The sequence below is a fragment of the Phodopus roborovskii genome, unplaced genomic scaffold (assembly GCF_943737965.1).
Source record: "Phodopus roborovskii unplaced genomic scaffold, PHOROB, whole genome shotgun sequence".
Classification (NCBI taxonomy): Eukaryota; Metazoa; Chordata; class Mammalia; order Rodentia; family Cricetidae; genus Phodopus; species Phodopus roborovskii.
In genome coordinates this window covers 4,252,035-4,269,600 of record NW_026126611.1, presented here as the reverse complement: position 1 = coordinate 4,269,600, position 17,566 = coordinate 4,252,035, and the positions used below count along the sequence as shown (strand labels likewise).

The window sequence follows — 17,566 nt, the reverse complement described above, 5'->3', positions numbered from 1 at the left end:
CCTACCCCTCTCTCACTGACCCCTGTCCCCGGAAATGACCAGGTCAGCAATTCCGATCATCACGCCTCACAGGCGCGGCCCGCTCACTCAGTAGTGGAACGTTCCCAGTAATTAAATGGTATAGTTTTCTTTAATAGTCCTTGACTACATTAGAGGGTCTTGACCCTCCCTGTAAAACTTTATAGCCCACTATTTATAAATTGATTAAATGTAGGTGTTTTAAACACTGTTCAGATGTGGTAGGTGGTTTGGAGCCTTTTAACATCTGATCTTTCATTTCAAGGGGGAAAAAAACAGAAAATATTTTCTACTGTTAGTTATTAATACTTAATAATTTGTCATTAACGATTGCCAATGACATGGATGGTGAGTACCGGTTAAAAGTAGATATGAGAGTCTCTTGAAAGGGGTTCCTCGCTTAGCTTCAAGAGCATGGGTGTGCTCGCAGGGATGTTTACGCTGCCCAGATCTGTAGCAAGTCTTTGCCATCACTGGCAGGCTGCAGCTATGGGTTTGCCGCCATTGGCAGTCTGGCTTCCCTGAAAGAACACGAATCTCACTTTCTTCGCGTTGCTAACTTAGACGTTCCACACTTCTCACATTCATGGAAGCAGTCAACATTCGAAGCTAGTTCCCGACAGCCACGCAAATAAGTTGGTAACTTAGTGGGGCACAGCATTAAAGTCTTGCAACACGATCTGCTCATGGTACACACAGAAAAACAATCTCAAACTAAAGGCCCAGTGTTTGGCAGCCCCTGACACAGACAAGACCGGTATTCAGAGTCCCCACCTTTGAATATAATCACTGACTACTATTGAACGTGCCCCATGAACACGCTACTTGGGACTTTGTGGAATCCTCAGGAGCTCTCTAGCTGTCTTTTGGTAGTACGCCTAACAGTATGTTTGTGGTCCGTCTCAAAGCCACCGGAAGAAGAGAAAGTTGCATTGACACTTCAGTAAGAGGAAATTAAAAACTGTCTTTTAGTAATTTAGCTTCATACTGTTCAACCAGTTGTTTCGGTAATAGCATCCCATGTTATAAAAATTATTACTAATTAATATTTTTATCATATGATAGCATCAAATATCTGTGTATTTATAGAAAGCCTACACGTGCATGTGGCTCGATTATGGCTCGAAAGGAAACTGTAAGCTTCCTTGTTTTCTCATGGTTAGATCCAAGCTCAACTTGAAGGAGCTTGAGCCAGAGGGAGAGATCTGTCTTGGGAGACAGACTGGCTGTTGAAAAACTCCAGGTTAACATTTCCAAGCCTGAGTGTCACAAATATTTTCTCAGTACCCCTCACGCAAACCTACAAAATGCTCACGGTTAGTACTCCCATGCTGTTATTATGCCGCCCTAAAGCTTTTCTTCCTTACAAGCATCTGTATCTGAATGTGATGATCATGGAGTTCGGGGATACCCACATATCTCTCTGTCTTGCTTAAGCATGGAGGAATAGATACATTCCTGGTGTGAGATGCCTTCGTCATAGGATAAAATCTGTAACAAATCTAAGCAGCATTTTGTATCCTGTGTGAATGAAAGCCATTGGTGAAGCAAGCCCAAGAGGCAGCCAAATTCTTGGGTACCAAACTTGGGAGGCAGGACTGATTCTGGCATCACAGACAGACTTCCTGGGGCTCTGGGGTGTAAAACAAAGCTGCTGTTTTCCTGTTGTTTCAAAAGTAGGTACAAGCTTCCCTTTACGTCTGCAGCTGGCAAATGCCCATCTGCCTAATAAGGCAGAGATAGCTTGTTCTGTAGGGACTATCCATTGGAGAGTTCACTGTGGGACGTTCATAGTTGATCAAGAACGGCCAACAATTTTGAAATAGTTGCCAATGCGCACAGCAGAAACTCCGTGTTCAAACTGCTTTTCTGTCAAACATTTTTTCTAACATTTAAGAGGGAATATACTATATTCTGTTTCATTTCCCCCTTTTCAACGAAGCCAGTCGCCACAATGCCAGGGTGAGACATAGTATGTTCTGAGGGGCCTGTAATAGAATGGGATGCTCTTCTGTAATCCTGGAAGTGACTCTGAAACCTGGACCCAGGTCTAGGAGGAGCTCATTCCAGGACTTCCTGCTGTATTAGCATCTCCACTAGGAAAAAAACAGTTTTTCTTAAAAGCAATTTTTATTGAAACTCCAGTTCATGACTGTAGGTGTCGTATCCATATCCACAGTGCCACGATTCTTATTTTATTTAAGCGGGTGTACACCACAGCATGCTATTACTTATCATTAAAAGTATCTCAGAGATTCTCAGTGCGGACAGTCTTAAACTAGGTTCCAAAGCATTTGAGGGTAATTTCCCGTTTCCATACCTCGGCTTTTCCATGCTTGTCTTTTATGCTGACCGCTGTCTTGTTAAAACTTAGATTCAGACATATTCCTTTCAGATCCTTCCGGCAAATCCCTTTAAAACGGGACCAGATATAAATGACAGAAAGAATGCATCCTTTGAAATAGGATGAACCCACACTTCTGTCTGTCCCCCTTCAGGCACACACTCGAGCCCAGCTCTCCCGTCTGACCTCCTTTACGATGCCTCTCCTGTTTTAAGGTTCAGTAGCTTTTTCTGAAACCAGTAGTGGGGGATGAGCAGTCAGGGAGCCAGGCAGACCTGTCAGCAGTTGCCCACCGGTGAGGAGACCAGGCTCCCAGGTTCAGGGGACCGCCCGTAAGAAAGCAGGCCAGGGAGGAAATGGTACAGCCAAGAGCATGCATCTGTACCGTGTCTGTCCTCCTGGGGTGTTAAACCTTAGCCAGCCCCTTTAGCGTTGTTCCTGCGCTGGAAGAGGGCACTCACCTCACAGGAGACAGGAGTGGGCGATGGAGGCACAACCTCCAAGGACAAGCCCCCAGGAAGCGACTCCCTTCCCCCTAGGCCTCCTCTGCTGAAATTTCCAGAGCCCCCGGAGGTTAGCAAGCACCACCACCTAGGGACCAACCCTCAATACACAAGCCTTTGGGAGACACTTGATATTAAACCGTAACAGCAGCTTTCTGTAAGACTTGGTATGACCATTAGAGACAATGAGTTCATAGCCCCGGTCAAGTAAAAGAGCCATCACTATACCCGTGCATTATGAGTGTATAATAGGATCCTACATAGCGTGCAGCAGTGCTTTGTGAGCAGTCGTCTAGCATCCCATCGGTGTGTGTGGAAGTTCTCTGGATACTGTAACTCCATTCCCATTGGGTGGCTGCCAGTGTGACCCCTGCATACCCTGTGGGTAAGGTGTCACCAGCCATGCCAGGGTCTTTGCCTCACGGAACCCGTCTGATTTCTCATGACTAGACGTTAGGTGAGGTTCCTTCCCTTGCAAAATGCTTAAACTCGAATATGTGACTGGTGCTTGGGGTGATACTATCTTTTAAAAAGATATGCCCATGCCAGACAGAGGAAGAGAGTCTAGAACCGGCTCTTTCATGGAAGATCCAAACTGGTGTCTGTGTTCAGGGCTCATTTCTCCAACTCGGGTACTAACCAGGCCCAACTGTGTTTAGATTTGTGATCAGAAAGGATTGGGCACGTTCACGGTAGCATTACCCATTACTGGAGCTCATTTCTCAGTGTTTAAACAATGAGCTTGAGATGTCTAAATATGTTGGTTTCCCAGGAACTTATGCCAGGATGAAAGAAAGGACAATTTCTATGAACTATTCATAAAATGCATTTGTCACACATTCAATAGCAGCTTCATCTCTCCTACGATCTTTTATAAATGTTATTAAAGGTTAGAGAAAATTAAGACAATAAGAATGCTCAGTTTATGGCTTTACCAGGTGAAACCACAAAATTGATGATGTGATGTAGAGTGTGCCCTGAGACATTAAACGGCATGAACTCTTCCATAGCTGAGTGTCAACTGTGGGCTCTGACAGCAGAGCAGGGCCTCCGAGACACTGTCCCCATGTGTTTTTATTCAAGGGCAGGCAAGATGGCTCAGCAGGAACAGCCACTTCCTGCTTAGCCTGAGGACCCGAGTTCACTCACTGTGGCGTGTGCCCCATCTCCCCAGTGGTAATGAATGCACATAATACCTCTTTTTAACTTTGGCTGCTTAAATTAGACACATCAGTCTACATAAGTAATAAGAATATATCATATTTTCTAATTTTTAGAACGTTTATACTAGGTATTTGGCCTTGAAATTTAAGTGGCTTCTGAAAAAAAAAAAAAAAAACAAATTGAAACAAAACGTTTTGTTGGTGGCTTTGGTGGCACAGGCCGTTAGTCTCAGCACTCAGGAAGCAGAGGGCAGAGACAGGCGGATCTCTGTGAGTTTGAGTCCAGCCTGGTCTATAGAGCTAGTTCCAGGACAGCCTCCAAAGCAATACAGGGAAACCCTGTCTCAACACCCGACACACACAAAAGAAGAGTTTTCATGAGAACCTGAGTATTCACAGGTCACCTGATTGCAGGCCTTCTAGAAACTTCTACGAGTTGTGTGTGGGTATTCTTGTGGCCCTTAAAATGCTGGTGAACTTTTGGGTACTAGTTTTTACCCAAAACCAAGAAGTCTAATTTTTCTTGTATGATGGTTCTTTCTCTGTAGAAAATTTGAGTGTAGTTTGGAATTAGGGTTTATTCCCTGTGCTTAGGAATTTTGGCCCACTTTTTAGTCTATAGTTTACATTTTGGGAATTTCCCTCAAAGTTCTGTGGAAATCTTTATGTTAACTAAATTTACAAGCATTGATTGCTCTGCCTCCATATGGGAAGTTATCAGAACTGCCGCCTCCCACCAATTTTGAATGGTAGGTTGGCATTATCACATACATATCTCATCTCTCTGAGTACTTGCGCCACATGGATTAAAACATTGGTCTAAAGAGAATCCTAGGGTTGGAAAATAACACAAAACACAAAAAGAATGATAGCCACAAAACCTGGAAGATGCGTGTGAGGCCCTTTGGTCTGAGCCCCTCTGTGGTGTTCTGAACTGTGTGTGAGTTTCACAGAGGCAAAATTTTTGCATCCTATGGCCAATTGGGCATGGCCAACTGACAGATTATGGCTGGGAAAACTATCCAGTCCATGACAGACTGAATATCTCTACCCTATAGCACGCAGAGATAAAACTCCATCTTTGGTTTTCTTTTGTTCTGAGACAGGCTGGAACCTTCCTGCCTTGCCTTCAGAGTGTTAGGGTTGCAAGCCAGTCTACCACCCCTAGCAAAATCTCATCTTTGACAAGCAAACTGAGGGTCAATGTGTACCTGTCTGCCACAGTGATATATTGCTGAAAATTATTTCTTTGGTGAGACAGCGTCCTGTAACTCCCCCATGGGGAGGTTTTGTTTGGTCAAACAAGGGACTTCATTTTGAGCAGAGAGAGAGAATGGAGGTTTGTTGATTTGAGATGCTGCAAACTAACTGGACAGGAAAACAAGTATTTCCATAGCTCTGAGAGCTGCTGGGGTGGGGGGGTTACTGCCCCAGGGGATGCCCAGGGCACTGCTATACACACACACACACACACACACACACACACACACACACACACACACACTGCACTGCCAGGGACCCCTCCACATTGGAATGGGGGCTGTATTGCCTGAAGGAGCCTCTTCCTAAACCATCTAGGAAAGAGGCCCAAGTACCTCACCGCCTAAATGAGGACTAGAGCAGTAAGTGGAGTTTAGCGGATGCATGAGAAGGGAAGAAGCTTTGGGCAGATCAAACAATATAAGGGGGAAACAGGAAACATGGGCAGCGGCGGAGGCGGCATGGGCAGTAGCCACGTGTGCGGGTCTGAGGGGTGGAGGCTCTGGCATTGGAGTTCCTGTGTTTTACTCCTGTTTATCAAATGCGAAGGGAAAGCATGGGCAGTTACAACTACTCTGCCTCTGTTCCTTAATTTAAACGGCAGGTTGTTGGAAGAATCAGAAGGCACGTTCAGACCCGCGGAGAACTCTTTAGAAGCCGTTTGGTACACCTGTCTTCTGGCTGGAATTAAGTGTACATTGTGACTAGTGCAGATTTGCATAAGACTGAGGATTTGGTAAATGCTAGGTGTCTGCACTGCCTGCCTCAGAGGGTTGTGGGGGGAAAGCTATAGACATATGGTTTTATGTGGTCCCTCCAAGGGTATTATGCACAATCCATTAGAATTAATGTATTTCGTGAGGTGATTGGATGCAAAATGAATTCAAGAAGTATTACATTTACTATATGCCAACAGCAGAAATACGATATGGAATGTCTTTTGTTGTTGCTAATAATCCCTGTTATGCAAACAAGCCAACACGGACAAGCTGTTCCCACCTTAATGGTAGTTTTAGTGCCTCCCATAGACCCCTCAGTTCATGTCAGAGGACTGAAGTATTTAATCATAGGCCAGACCATTGCTTGTCCTGATGGACTATTGAAACCCCAGCATCTTACCCGAGAATCCGTGGCTTTGAGGATCCGCGTGGCTTTTATACTTGTTCATCCCCCTGGAAAGTCTTTCCCCTCCACGGGGCCCATGCGGCTCCTCATTTTATCTGCAGTGACTGTATCAGTCTCTTCTCACAACTGTCTTTGAATCCAGGTGCAAGCTTCTCACCACGGGACAGCTAGCGTTAAGTGGTGAACAATGTAATCATTAGGTGAGTGTTCCCCAGCTTGTAGAATGCAGAAGGAAAGTAGGAGGATGGGGCACGGTCCCTCACAAAACACTAGACAGACGGGAAGATGAAACCGCCGTTAGATCTGCGGCCCCAACACACTTCCCCTCTCCCTGGACCCACTGCGTTTGGGCTCACCCGAAACAGCTGCCACGGGAAAATGGCCCCCTCTGAGGAGATGGGCCCAAGCGGCATGACCCGGCTGAAGCACCTGCCCTGTGCCGTGGGGTTGGCCTCTGTGACCATGCCACAGTCCAGTCTCAAGGCCTTTGTGATGACTATTTTTCCTCCAAGTCCAAAAAAAAAGCGTCATATCCTCTCTGTCCCCTCCCCGGTCCCTCTCGTACTGGTGGGGTGAGTTGTTCTCTGATCTAAGCCACCTTCTGGGTAGACGGCCTATGTCTTTTTTACATGTTTTCCTGCGGCCCTCAGACTTGACACCACGTATCCAAAGATGACCTGACTTTCTTCCTGGTCCTCTGCTGAACGTCTACCTCCCCAGGTGCTGGGATCACAGCGGTGTGCTGTGCTGGGGATCGAACCCAGCGCCTTGAGCATGCTGCAAAACCAGTCTACCAAGGGATCCACAACCCAGCTTTGGGTCCTGTTTCTTGTCTCTCTCTCCTCACCAAAGCCCTGGTAGGGAGGAGAGTAAAAAGCTGCTGCCTGCTTAACTTGGGGTTCAGAGCCATGTTTGAAATATACTTTATCCTCATCCTCTCCTCTAAAGCCACCCAGCCAAGATCGACCAACAGAATTCCTTGATTACATTGCATTACCAGGCCTTGACCCATAATGGCATGCTCCCTGCCAGCTGGAAGCACATCCTACACAGCTTTCCTCCCGTCCAGCTCGGACCTTTACGGCATGTCTCCGGTGGTCTGCTGGTTTCTTCAATGTTTTGGAAGACAGAAACGGGCCCCGGATAAGGTTGCACGTGCTGTCTTCTGTGGGTGCCGAAGAAAGTCATCCTTAACATGTCTTGTAACTAAAGAAGCTTTTCACCCCATTCAGTTCCTAATTTGTACTTTTCAAGTCACCTAAAGTACCCTGCACTCCGGAATCTCTGATAACTGAAACCCACTCCTCGTTTTCCTTAGTATGAGAATCTTCCCTGTGTTGCACCCAGGGCATTTTAAAAGTCTGTGCGGACCCTGCAGAGAAGCTAAGAATGTCACCAAGTGTTTGTTACGTTGACCCATCATGACTCGTGGCAGGTCTTGGGTGGAGGAACAGATACAAGCCCAGGGATCACCCCCAGCTGCAGGGAGGGCTTCCCTAAGATCCCTGGGGACTATGAATCAGGCAGGACCCAAGAGAGTCTTGCAAACCTTGAGCTTGGCTCACTCTTACGTCCTCACCCCTGGCTCAGCCTGGGCTCCTCTTGCTTCGCCTCTGTTTCTTGGTCTCTATGGTGACCTGTACACCCCTACCTACACACGCGACAACCCTGTCTATGAGCTCTATTCCAGGATGCTGTCCCAGTAAGGAGGCGGAGGAGGAGGAGGCCACCCTCCAAAATCTGGCAAAAGTTTAGTTCCCGCTACGGGTGCAGCTGGCCAAGATTCTCTCATCCGGTTCATACCCTGCCTTCACCTTAGCCTCTCGGGTTTCTTGTGGCCTGCAGGCCCTTCTAGGGATCCTTGAACAGTCAGAGATCCTCAACACATGAAAATCAGGCTTCCTCTTGATCCCATGCACTGCTAACCCAAGAGGGCCGGTGGGGGCCTCCAATACTGCTCACTGGGAGCCCGGGTGCTTTCCATTGCCCACTCCCCGGAACCCCCACTGGATGCTGGGGAGGGATCCAGTGCCACGTGGGATCAGAGCAGGGCTGTAGGCGTGGCACATGGACCCCTGTGGCCCGACCTATGGTAGAAATGGAACCCCTCCCATGTTTGGCCCCGGAGGCCCAGCCCCACCCCTCCCTCCCCCTAACCCTCCCCCTCCCCCACCCCCACACACATACACTTCCTGGTTTGGTTTGTTTTCAGCTAAACAAGATCCTGTCTGTAGGAAGGATTTTGCACTTAGGCTGAAATCAGCTTCCCGTTTTTATTGTCTTCCTTAAAAAAAAAAAAAAAAAAAAAAAAAAAGTGTATTTTTTCACTAAGCCAGAACGGAGTAGAATTATCTCATCATAAGCTTAACCATCAGTGAAGGTGGGATTGGGAACCTTCCCTAAAAGAATCAGGAAGCATCCTGAGGCTCCCTTCCATGCCTGCTTCCTGAGTCATAGTTCCGTGCACATCTTGAATTAATGTGCAGATAACAAGGGAAAACCCACCATTCGAGTCATGGTAACCAGGCTCCAGCCCCCAGCCCCACAAGGTCAATTCCTCCCCCCCCAACCTCCCCCTTCCCCCTCCCCCCCACCTCTTAAACATATTATGTTCCTGTCAGATCCTGACGAATCTATTTATATCCCTGTTGAGCAACAAACGCAATCTCTCCTACTCAGTGACCTTTCACTTACATTTTTGCAAACTGATTTCCATTGTGCCTCTTCTGCCCCATAACTCGTCTCAAAATCCATTTCTTAGGTCTTGAAGTTATCTTATCGCAAACTGAAAAGCTATTTAATGGTACAATATTAACTTATTTTAGAAAACAAGGATGTAATTGGGTCATTATCACTCAGTGACTCTCTATTTTAAGCTTTGTTTTGACCAGAAGGCAAGTTGCATGTTTATTTATATACACAAAGGATCAAGGAGGGTTTGTGTTTGTTCTAACAGAAATACTTCAATGCTGTATTGTGTGTGTGTGTGTGTGTGTGTGTGTGTGTGTGTATTACAAACATAACTTAGAACCACCTAACCGAATGGCTTAGATGCCATTCTATTTAGAAACACTGGAACTATATTGTCTTCAAAGTTTCTTGATGGATGTAGACTAATGGTATTCAAAAACTGTTGGATAGGTTCAGAGAGATGTTAGGGCCAGCGCCTGAGAACTGAAGCCCCAAAGAGTCTGTGCTCAGCCACCCCATCCTCCATAGGACAGACAGAAGGACAGACACAGATGATAGACAGATAGATATAGATAGCAGTGGAGGAGGCAGAGATGGCTCAGTCTGCAAAGTTCCTGTATAAAGGCTTGAGTTCAGATCCCCTGCACCCACAGCAAAGCCAGGCCTAGCATCATCTGTCTAAGCCCAGTCATTGGGGAAGAGGAACGGAGACAAGCAGAACCCTGGAGCTCATTGGCCAGGAGACCTAGCCTAATAGACAAACTCCAGGTTCTCAAGCATGAAGTGGGCGGTGACTGACAAAGACGTCCATCATTGGCCTCTGGCTTCCACATGCACAGATATAGACATGCACACAAGCTCATGCATGCCCCCCTACACACAGACAGACACACACACACAGAGACAGGCATGCATACAGACAGACACACAGACACAGACAGGCACACAGACACAGGTGCACATACTTCCACATGCACACATATAGACATGCACACGAGCTCATGCATGCACCACACACGCACGTGTGCACGCACACACACACACACACACACACACACACACACACACACACACACACACCACATGTGTCAGTTCCTAAGAAATCTCGAGGCTTCCTGTAATCGCACAGGGCGGAATGAGAAGGACAGGGGCGTTAGTTTTACATTTTTGTCTCCCTCCCTTCTCCATGAATAAACATGCTGAGAGCTGTGTCAAAATGACTCAGCAAGGCAGATCACACAGAAGAGGCCGAAGCTAACGTCTAGAGCGTTAACAGGCCTTACTTAACAGGGCACTGGGCCAGGACACTCTGGAGGTAGCACACACTGCCAGTCGGTAAGTTCGTTTGATGTGCTGCAGAGAGAGGAAGTTTCACTGGTCCCCTGTAGGAGCAGTTATGTGGAGACAGAGTCTGTCCCACCTGGTCCGGCACCATTTAGCCCTAGATAAACACATTGATGCTTATATTAATTATAAACTGTTTGGCTGATGGCTCAGGCTTCTTATTGGCTAGCTCTCTCTCTTAATTATTTAACCCATTTTTATTCACCTAAGTATTTCCATGTGTTCTTACTAGAGAATGCTCCAACATGTAACACACACACACACACACACACACACACACACACACACACACACACACAAATCGAACAGTTCTCTGCTAAAAGGCATGGAGCCATGTGAAACTAAGATTTATTTTTTAATCCCAGACAAATTCCTTCACATAATTATGGATAAAATTGGTGCCAATTGTGGATTAGAATTTTTTTCCTAGGGAAAAACAAAAATGTTTCTTCCTTGTAGACATTTGGAAAATCTACTTGAAAGAATTATTTGCCCCACTTTATCAAGTCTAAGATGTGACAAGGTGTTCAGGTACTTCATCTTTTATGTGTCACTGAGAAAGTAAAGTGTGTGGTGAATTAAGCCATATAACACAGCCTTCATGTAGAAAGGCTAAGGCAGGAGAACACCGTGAGTTTGAGGCCAGCCTAGGCTAAAGAGTAAGACCCTATGGCAATAAACCAAGCCAAAGCAGCAAAATCAAAATGCAGGACCACGAAAACTGTGGCAATGGAGTTTATTGACTAACACGCCCATGCAAGTGAGGTGTACCCCGTCTCAGAAACGGGAAGGGGGCTGACAGCCTCACAGTCTGCTCTCCCTCACACCAGCTAACCCCGTCCTCATAGAGGAAAACCATTAAGGCCGAGCTAAGAAACCCAATTAAGATAATTTTAGAACTTTGACACGGGCAGCTAAGGCTCAAGCCTAAATCAGTTTAATCCAAAATGTATTCATTTTGTTTCCTAGAAATGGCTCCGGCATGTCTTTTTCAGTTTGCGGTTTCTTGTCCAGTGCATCTCCTGCTTGGGGTGGGGGTGGGGGGATCAAGGGCAAATAGTGGATGAGAACACCAGCCAGAACTGGTGGGCACCCGTAAACACAGCTGAAGCAGATGAGGCTATGCGAGGCCCCGCGATTCTCTAGACACAGAGATTACTTACTTGGAACAGCAGGCAGACGTAGACGTACACACGTCCCCCACATCCGCACAGAACACCAATTGACAATTAAAATGGGCCAGACACATGAACTTTGGTACATTGGTGAGGAGCTCTCCTGAGTTATAAATTTGAAATTGTTACCCTAAATAAATAACAGAACTTCAGTTCTTTCCTATAAATTAGGAAAATTAATGAAGCTGATAGTGATATCAGAGAAAGAACAATAAAACAGACATCATAAGAACATTGTAACTGCAAACAAAGCAAAGTAATTCAAAGCTCACATCATGTCAAGACCATGTAGTTTATGTGTAGCTTATACCTAACCATTTTAAACTCACAATTTAATCAAGTTTCATTGCTTGGTGAAATGGGTCACTTTTTATTGGTTATTGATGCTTCCTGTTTACGTCCAAGTTACTGAGTAGAGAAATTTAATAACAACTGTCCAGTTTAATTAAACTGGACAGTTTTAATAGGAAATGGAATAAAAGTGAACCTCACTCTCATACACAATTTGTTTGGAAAAACGTTTCGTTTGTAAGCACAGTTCCTAATGGAAAAGCCTGTTTGTTTTGGAAGGGAGGGTTCAGTGTCTTTATCCTGATGGTACATCCCCAACAGGCTCCCTGAATACAGCAGACGTGTAGTTTAAAAGTTGCCTCTGCCGTTTGTTCTTCACAAATCAACATTTTAAGATAAGTACAGCTGTAGTTTATACAAAACCCCGCTCTTCTGATCCTGGTAATAACTCATGGAATAAGCATCCTAATATTATCTGTGAAGTAATTGAAAACAGCATTTATTTGCATTTATCACTGCATGATAGAGACTGACCCTGTCTCTGAAAGCCAGCCCCCTGTCCTCAGAAATTTCACCCACTTCTAAGAGTGCTCTATAGCCTATTAAATTCCTCTTAATTCCACACATTTTAAGAAGTAAGAACAGTCCATTCCAAATAAAACCAGCCCAGAGTTATAATCAGTTGTAAGTGAATTTTGCATTGATATAACTAACGATCTCTAAATAAATAATTTCTGTGCCCAGTACATAATGTCCCAGGCATGCCTGTTAAAGCATAGTTTCACTGTGTGAGAACTTCCATTATAAAAACCTGTGAGATACAATTTAACACATTTTAAAACTTAACACTGTTCGATTGCAGTGGGAAGATAAATTCTAATTACTATTTAATTTCTTGGTTGAGAATCTCCAGCATACATAATACAAAATTGACTCCAAATTTATGCAATTAATACTAGCACTTAGCCATCCCTTTATAAAATGCAATAACTCAATTTATTTAGTTCACAAAAGGGCTCAACCAAATAAAAAGTGTTTAAAGTTTGGAAAGTTTAAAAAGTGGCCATTAATATAGTCAACTAGTCTGCCATTAGTGTGCTGCGACCAATGGGTTCAATAAAGGGACATTGAGAAAATGGTGGCGTCTACAGACAGTAAGATGTTAGGCCAGGAATAGAAAGGGAGGGAGGGAGGGAGGATTCTGTTACAGAGACCACAATGTGTGATAGAACCCTATAATCTGTATGCAGCTCCATTAAGGAAACCCAGAAACTCTTCTAGACATCATTGGGGCCTTAGTGATGTTTCTTGGTGCTCTGATAAAATACCCGTGCAGAAGGAAAGGCTTGTTTTGGCTTCAAGTTTGTTCTGGTTTTACTTTGCTGTGATAGAATGCCACAACCAAGGTAACTTATTTTTTAAAAGCCTTTAACTGGGCCTACAGTCCTGCCTGCTTGGGGGTTGGAGTCCATGCTGTTGGAGCAAAGGCATGGCATCAAGCCACCACAGAGTTCCAAGTTGTAGTCCATCATAGGTGGGTAGTTACAGCAACAGACACGTGAAGAACCTTTCACATTCCGTCCTCAGCCAGAAGAGAGCGACAGACTCGTGCATGCTTGTGCTCAACTGTCTCTACTCTTACACCATCCAGGACCCTCTTCTTAGGGGATGATTCCGCCCACAGTGGGTGGGTCTTCCCACCTCAGTTAGTGTAATCTAGATAAACCCTCATAAACACCCTCAAAGACTCCTTCAGGTTATTCTAGATCCTGTCCAGTTGGAAGTTAAAACTAATGTTGCATACAGTTTTTTTTTTGTTTTGTTTTGTTTAGTTTTGTTTTTTAATTGATCATTTCTCGCCTAAACTTCGTTTTCCAATAATGTGAATGCAGAGGAATTGTTGTACCAACCATACTTACAGGGTAGGTAGTCCACTGTTTTAAATTCTTAAAGAGATTATTGATTTTCTAATTTGCCTCAGGGTGGTTCTTGTTCTTCTTAACAATGGTGAACATTCATTTGTGTCTTCTCTACACTAGATTCTTGGGTTAGCTCTTTTCATGAATCATCTCATTTAATCCTTAAACCCAGGAGAGAGAAAGCATTCTTCATCCAATTTAACAGATGAGCAAATGAATACGGGGAGATTAAGTAATTTGCACATTGACAATCAGTTCATAAAAGGGCCCTGATGGCATTATTCAAATGGAGAGAGAAATAAACAGTGATAACTTCCATGGTTTTTCCCATCTCATGAACACCCAGCCTCTCCAGTGCACCTAATTAGGTGTCTCATTACTGTAGATTAGACAATTGTTCGGATAAGCTGGTTTTATTCTTCCAGTGTTCAAGCCAGCCATGTCCAATTGATAGCGCAGCTTTTCCACAGTTGCTGTTTTAGTCCTTGTTACTCTTTTTTTATGATTTAGGACAATTATACGAAAGGCACTTTAGAGAGAAGAGTGGACAAGAGAAGAGTGAAAGGCAAGATGTGGACCGGTCGGGGGAGATTAGTTGCTCACACTGATCAGGGGTAAGGGAACGGGTGTCTGGGAGGGGTTGGGAGAAGACTCGGTGTGTAAGAATGCTTGTTGCACAAGCAAGATGACCTGAGTTAGATCCCTGTCACACACAGAAGAGATGGGTGTGGTCCTGCTCATGCCAGTAACCCCAACACAGCCAGCCGGCCAGGTAGAGACGGGAGGATTACTGGAGCTTGCTGGACGTCAGCTTAGCTCCAGGTTCAGTGAGAGGCTCTGTCTGGAGGTAACATGGCAGAGGATGGACAACAACTAGATGGTCTCCCCTAGACGGACATGTGCATCCCCTATAGTGTGCAAACATCATACACACGCGTGTGTAAGAAAAGGCAAAAAAAATAACATTCAATATCATTAACTATGACCTAGCTTTTAGTATGCTATGTGTGGTATTGAGTTTTGTTAAAAAAAATAATAATAATAAATAAACTAGACCCAGATTGAGTATTTAGGCAATAGTATGAATTTTTCACTTGCTCTAGAATAGGTCAGAGCTCTTCTAATGAATACAACACAGTTCATATGGCATGCACAGATGCAGAGAGTTGTGCTGATTTGATAAACCTGAACCCTAAATGCCCCTGAACATCACGATGTGGGCATCCTCGCTGCAGTGTCCCTGAGCCCAAAGCTGCCCCTGTGTAGCAGTCTGCCCTTGGCGTAAAAAAGGTAATTTTGCCAACAGTGTCCATTTGTACGAGGAAGTCTTCATCATCAGCAGGAATTAGCTAGAAATGGTTCAGGACAACTACAAGTAGCTCACTTGGGAGGGAGGTTCAAAGGTCTGCACACTGGGAAACGGGGCTATGTAAGTTGGAAATTAAAGAAAAAGGGAAGAGCAAACAAGAACACAAGTTTACGTTTACTCTTTTTGTTTGTTTGTTTGTTTTGGGAAAATTAATCGCCAATAAAGGTCAAGAAGCAGGGGGCCCTGTATGAATCCCTTATGTCGTAGGAACCCTTCAGACTGGTCCAGGCTTACGAAGGCCCAGAACGAGCACTGGCAGGCAGTTGTCCTGAGATCATGTTTTACAATGACGGTGTCATGCTCTCAAGACAGTATTCCATTACTGAACTTGACACTCATTGGTTGGCCAGTGAGCATGCACATACACCACACACACACACACACACACACACACACACACACACACACGAGTTACAGATGCAATAAACCACATCTGGGCTTTTGTTTGGTTGTTGTTTGCTCTTTTAGTGTGAGGACTAGGGTCTAAACGCAGAGCCTCCCGTTTGTATGGCGGGCATGCTATCCTTACCTCGAGCTGCTATTTTTGTATCCTGAGTATACGGGAACCCTGCTTACCGCAAGATGTGTAAATATTAATAGTTGCTGGTAGCCCCCTCTTTTCTGAGTTTTGAGCTCAGTGCAAGTAATACTGTGTGAAGCCAAAGCTGTCCATACAAATTAAATAAATGTAGGTCCCCTGTCTCCACTGGATGGAACGTTAGGTCACTGCTCTGGCCTGAAAGCAAAATATCACCTTGACAGAACACTGTCAATGTGTCCCTGGCTGTGCTGGAATCCTGATTATTTCCTATCCTTTTTCTGAGTATCATTTTATTGGACAGGGATTCGCCCAGCTGACTGGATTCAGTGTCATGTTTCATAGTGCCAAAGAAAACCCAGGATTATTTGTAAGAGTTCTTTACCAGCCAACTTTTAGAAAGCATCCAACAGAGTAATCTTTCAATATTTCCTTTCCCTTGCCCCTCAAAATCCAATCACTTCCCAGTCTTAATACTTTTTCATTTACACCTTTATCTCCAGCCCCTCCCCTCAAACCACCACCATCTGCCCCTGCTACACTCCAGCAGCTCAAATGCTTGCTGGCCCGCCTCGTCTAGGACAGCCAATTCCTTCTTGTCCCCCCAGCAGGAGAAATCACAGCTGCTGCCCCAGCTCTAATGGGAAAGACCTCCAGCTCCTCCAGGAGTATGTAGTTACTGCTCTAAGGAGTTGCCGAACAAAAGAATTGTGTAGTATTTTGTGGCTTTCTGGTCTTCCATTTTAAAAGGCGGAAATCATCTTTATCGTTGCATTATGTTTGAGTTTTAACTTTCAATGATTTGAAAATTTGGATCCTATGTGTTAGTAGTCAAAATGGCCAACCAACCAACTGGCTGAACCTTGAGAGGTAAACACAGCGAGAGTTCTGGTTTTTTGAAACTGTCTTCTCTTGGCTAACAGTTGGCATGATTTTTTTTTTCCTCTGGGTTGGGTGGAGCCCATTCTTGGGGAACAGCTTGGGGAAGAGAACACAAACTTGCCTCTTGCACAGAGGAGCTTGAGCACTGGGACACACATACAAAGCCAAATGCAGGACTGGATGCCTAGAAAGAAATGAAGCATGAGGTGGCAAGTCACCTCCCAACAGAGCATCGCCGTGCCGTTTTCAGACCTAGAGACGGGATGCTGTTTGGGACTGTGAGGAGGCACATTTATGGCAAGAACTGAAGAGGGGTGGAAAAAACAAGACAAAACAAAAAACTAAAAGCACCCTTTCAATATCCAACTAAGAAAGAACAAGGGCAGGAGAAAGGAGATCTCAGTCCCGTGGCTGAAGCCTTCAAGGCCATCTTGAAGGAGCCTGGGAGGAATTGGCCGCCGGCATTTGCTACAGATGGAGTTGGCCTCTGCTCCTGGCACAGATGCCGCAGAGGAAGCTGCCATCCATTCACCCTTTTGTTCCCTCCATTTCACTGCGCACCCAGTGCTGTGCTAAGTACCAAGTGTAGACCACTGGACTGACCCATATCTGATCACACATCACGGTGTCCATGATGACAGTGACGGTCATTTATATTATACGCCACTTCTGTCCAGCCAGGCCTAGAGCTGGGCAGGAGAACGCTGCTGGATATGCATCAATCTTACCCGGGACATGGCTATCTTTACCAAAACTCACAGGACACAAACTTCACAGGCAGGTAGGGGTAGGAGTGGAACCTGTAAAACCTTAGGCTTACACGCATGCACGCATGCACTCCTCATGGGAGCTCGTGAGCTCCCGTGGCAGCCCTGGGTGGGTCAGCTGGTGAAATGGTCCTTGGATGCCTTGCATGGCCAGGACAATGACTGCCGGCCAGTCTT

The 17,566-nt window shown here is 45.2% G+C and overlaps 1 protein-coding gene across 1 annotated transcript in view; it reads left to right on the top strand.

The window, feature by feature from the left end:
* Pacrg (parkin coregulated) overlaps positions 1 to 17,566 on the top strand; it is a 365,017-nt gene that overhangs the window by 220,813 nt on the left and 126,638 nt on the right. The gene's annotated exons all lie outside the window — the stretch shown is intronic.